General features: G+C 37.1%; 1 long non-coding RNA gene across 2 annotated transcripts; it reads right to left on the bottom strand.

Moving 5' to 3' along the window:
• Positions 1–994: 994 nt before the first annotated feature.
• On the bottom strand, positions 995–4240 carry LOC107952780 (uncharacterized). 2 transcript variants are annotated; one of them, XR_005928161.1, is made up of 3 exons: positions 3815–4240; positions 3132–3348; positions 995–2617 (listed from the first exon to the last, which is right to left on the bottom strand). It is a non-coding gene; the product is annotated as an uncharacterized lncRNA (long non-coding RNA). The 2 variants fall into 2 exon arrangements; XR_001698919.2 differs by having other exon boundaries at positions 996–2272; positions 2414–3348.
• Between the last annotated feature and the right edge of the window lie 630 nt (positions 4241–4870).

Raw genomic sequence — 4870 nt, 5'->3', positions numbered from 1 at the left:
TACTAATAAACTGTACTAATTGGCCCGACCAAAAATTCTAGAAAAAAATACATAGGTGGGGACATGAGTCTAGTTTCAGGGAAAAATCACAAAACTGATTTTCGAGTTGTGAAACTCAAGATATGATTTTTGAAGCGACTAGTACTCAGACTGGGCAGTGTCTGGAAAAATTTTTCAAAGTTTGTTAACATCTCGTGTCCGACTCCGGTGTCGGTCTCGGGTTCGGGGTGTTACAAGCAGCATCATGTAGCTTACATTTTAACCCACAACTAGTGTGAGCAGGCCCTTTTCACAGCTCGTGTGAGCAATATGTAAAGGAAAGGTTACAGTTATATGTTTAGCGCACTTCGTATGAGCTTTCTCAAATATCCGATGATATTCTAAATGGTTAAACAGGTATGAAAAGGAAAGGAACGGTAAGTGTTCAAATGAATTATATCATGAAATCATGAAAAGGATTGAAATGGAAAGCTTCAATGGAAGTATGTTTATGTTTATTAAAATGATGCATTCAAAAGAAGTATGTTGTTGATGGTGCTTAGGCTTGTGCCAAGCTTGTGGTTGGATTATGTTATGCTTAATCTTAATGTTATGTATTGAAATGGTAAGTTATGTTCATGTTTTAAGAACTTACTAAGCATTACGTACTTATGTAATTTTCTTTCCTATGTTTTATAGATAATCAGAAGCTCATTGGAGATCTATCACACTATCCAACGATTATATCGGTAGTTTTTGATGTTTTGGCCAAGGTTATAATGATGTGTATAGATGGAACTGCCTTTTAATGTTAGTTGAATGTTGGTTGATGATTTAGTTGAATGTTGGTTGATGATTTTTGCATGTATGAGTTGTTTTGGCATCATGCAATGTTGGTTGGTTTGTGTCATCTTGGTACATTTGGTGCCTATTTAGTATGTGTTAATATAACTATGGTTTGATGCATGTTTTGATGGCTAATATGGTATGTGAATGAATAGTTTTTTTTTTCATAAAAGACCAAAAGGTCAACTTCCATTTAAATTGAATCACTAATAACCAAGTCATGGATATCCAAAGGATAATCCATATTAAAAGACCAATTACAAGAATTTTCAATAGCAATTCTACAAATAAAGTCAGCTACCATATTCCAACTACGGTTGGCCCAACAAATAGTAGTCGAATGAAAATTATCCATTATTTTTTGAATTTCATTGATGCACGCCCCTAAAATGGTGATATCCCTTCCATGATTCTTCGTTCTGTTTACTAGACTAGCATTGTCAATATTAAAAACCACTTTAGAAATGTTAAGAGACTGCGCCATATCTAAGCTTTCTTCAAAAGCATATAATTCAGCCCATTCTGTTGAAAAATTTTCTTCTTTGAAACCCCCTCCACCGCCAATGGCAAAACCATCCTCATTTCTAATAAGAAACGCATAGCCTATTTTGCTATTGTTAATAGAAACATCAAAATTAATTTTTGCGTAGCCTCTCAAGCATTTCTCCTATTTTTTACAAGCAGGAATAATAAGGTCATTCACCAAATTGTAGATACAGAAGTTGCGGCTTAAGGTTTTGGCTCTTTCCCAGACAACATACGCATCATTTTCCTTTGCACAAAATATAAAATTATTTTGGTTGTTCCAGCTGTTCCAAAGAGTTACTATGAAGTCGGTAGTAGCTTTCTTATCTAACATACACAACATCCTCCAGCCAGCTGGTGCAGCAATTACACTATTTTGTAAGAAGCCTATTGTCTAGGCCACGAATAGAAAGGATGGTCCTCGCTGCTGGGCAATCTTTGAGGGCTTGAATAAGAGTTTCTTTTTCAACACCGTACCTTGGACAATCCTGTCGAAACCCTTTTCGAATGAAAGGAATCTTGGCATTCGTCAGAAGTATCTTATGACCTATTCACCAAATGAAGACATGGATCTTGGGGAGGGTTATCAGTTTCTTTCCAAAAAAATCTATAGGGACCAAAACCCACTTGCTGCAACATGAGCCAAGAGTACGCTGATTAAGAGTAATAGAAGCCATGGGGGTTGTGAAACTACTCCACCCTATCCTTTAATCTTATCACCAATCGGAAGGTTACAGATTTGGTGTCGCAAGAAGCTTCTATATATCACACACATTCTAACTTTCTTCCATCTCCTATTTTCTTCATTCTATAAGACTTTAAGTCTTCTCTCGTAAGAAATAGCTAGGCTTAGCCCATTGTTGTTTAAGCCTTCAAAACCCCAACTGTCTGATCAGATATTGATGCTTGTGCCATTTCCCACCTGCCAACCAAACCATCTTTGAGAACCTTAGTAGCCTCAACAATGCTAGACTAGGTGAAAGATGGTTTGTCCATTATTTTTGGCTAGAAAATATCACCCCCAGGGAAATACTTGGAACTCAAAACCTTATAGCTAGAATACCTTTGAATGAAATGAGTCTCCAGACTTGTCTACCGAGGAGATCCAGGTTAGATAGGTGGAGGTTCTAAAAACCAAGACCACCCATACCCTTGGGGTGGTAAACTTTCTCCCACAGAAGCATAGCCCAAAACCTTCCACTCTTTTTGCTCGACCACCACATTCTACAAATATTTGATTGCATGTAATCCACCACACCCCTAGGAGCTAAGAAAATCGAAAAAGCATAATTAGAAGGGATTGGAGGACAAATTTTATAAAGATCTCTTTACACCAAAGGAAATAAGTCTCTTTGACCAGTTATTAGCCCTACAAGAAAATTAGTTAGTAATGCCATTAAAAGCCTTAGACTTTCTTTTAGCAACAAGGAGAGGCAAGACAAGGTAGTTGTCTAGGTTATCCACCACTTTCATGCCAAAGCCACCTGTCAATCCATGTAATCGAAGGGAATGTTGAATATCTGTAACCAAAAGGGCGCGATGTTGAAATCATATACATCCAGATATTGACCTTTTACAAAAGGTAACATGGAAAAAAGACATTGATAAAACAACCAAGGAGACAGAGGTTTAAGATCCTCGTTCTGTCTTCAATAGTTCCGAACTTAGCCAGTATCACTCCCTCTTTTAATGACACAAAGTTAATTCCTTTGTAAACGAAAGAGATTTAAGAACATGATACATTGTATCTCTGTTAACCTTTTCATCGAACATGATTTTACCTACAGCCCACGCTTCATATCCCTTAACATTTGTTGAGCTCATGTTCAAACTGAAAAATCTTATGGATTCTTCTTCTGAGAAATTAAGCCTTTCCAGGAGCATGTTTATATCCTCCACCATACTTAGCGCTCAAAGGAAACACCCAAAAAATTTAAGAAGCTAGCAACCTCCAAATCGGGGAGACCAAGAAGTCGCCCCTCGAGGGAATAGAGGGTCCTGCGCAGAAACACAACTGAGAGAATCAACAAAAAATTCCAAAAAAACCCAAAGAAATTAAAAAAACTCACCAAGATATTACGAGGATCCAAAATCAGACACCTTTTGGCAATTGAAGTAAAGAAAACAAAATAATAATTGAGTACAGAACTTCCATAAATGAGGCAAAAAAAGCGTAAAAAGCTAGGGATAAGGCCTAACACCAGAAATGTACACTAAAGAGCTTTCCAGACCATAAAGTATAGAAAAACCTAAAAATAGAAAATCGATAAGAGTTAAAAGAGAAAGAAAAGAGGAAACTTAAATAAGAGAAAAAAACCCTTAAAAACCTACATACTAAGAGAAAAAAGATATAGATAAAAAAGAAAAGAAAAATAGATGTAATTAATGCACCTTTTGTAGAAAAACAACAAAAGACTCAGAAACAAATCAACAATTTTATGAAAAAATCAATGAAAGAACGTACCATTAATGAAAGCCAATCGGAACCAACGAAAACCATGTAGAAAAGATGTAAGAATCATGCATAAGTATGTACCATTTAGGAAGAGAGTGATAATAGCAGTAAACAACAAGATAGCTCATCAAAATAGGTATCGTTTCCATCGACCATTCCCAGGCACAGCCTGGGCTTCACAACACCAACCACGTATAAACCACCATACACTCTCGAGCAGTACGCCAAAAAGTCTTGGAAAACCCACCATACAGCTGGAACACACACGCAACCCCACCTTCCAATTATTCTTTTAACCAAAGAATAAAGACGGTTAATCACAAGGAAAAAAGAAAGAAAGAAAGGCTTCAAAACCTTGGAGACAATCATGCGTTTTTTTACTTTTTGCTTGTGATGGATTAGTTTCTATATGATCAAGATAGGGTATGTTTTGGAAAGGTATTGGAGTTGACGTGGATGATTGAAATATGGTATGTATATATGTTTAAGTAAGGGTTGAATGAATGCATTTAAGGTGTCTTGTACGGCATATTGGTTGAATGGAATTAATCTTTTGAAACGGTCATTTAATGCATGTTTTGGTATGGTTTTGTTGATTTTGTCATGTGCACAAAATGCTTTTAGGTGCATGCTTGATTTGGTGATAGAAATGACTTGATTTTAGCCAATTTCATGTCTACTTGGCTTGGGACATAGGTGTGTGACTCAGCTATGTATGACACACGGCCAGGCGACATAGACGTGTGTCCCCTGTAGATTTTACTGCATGCAAGTTAGGCTGTTACCCGGCCTAGCACACCACCTGGAACACGGGTGTGTGTGGCTATTTTGAAAGTTACACAGCCTAGTGCACAGGCGTGTGGCTTGGCCATGTGACATAACTCAAAGAGTTACACAGGCACAAACATGGGCTGGGACACGATCGTGTGTCCCTATTTCAATTATTACATGGCCTGAGACATAGGCTTGTGGCTCAACTTTGTGACCCCTGCAATTCAAATTTTCCAACTTTTTCTTAAGCTTTCCAATTGTTTCCAATTTAGTCTCTGATTTTTTCTACAGTAT

This window comes from Gossypium hirsutum, chromosome A06, assembly GCF_007990345.1.
Source record: "Gossypium hirsutum isolate 1008001.06 chromosome A06, Gossypium_hirsutum_v2.1, whole genome shotgun sequence".
NCBI lineage: Eukaryota > Viridiplantae > Streptophyta > Magnoliopsida > Malvales > Malvaceae > Gossypium > Gossypium hirsutum.
This window is presented reverse-complemented; position numbering and strand designations above follow the sequence as displayed.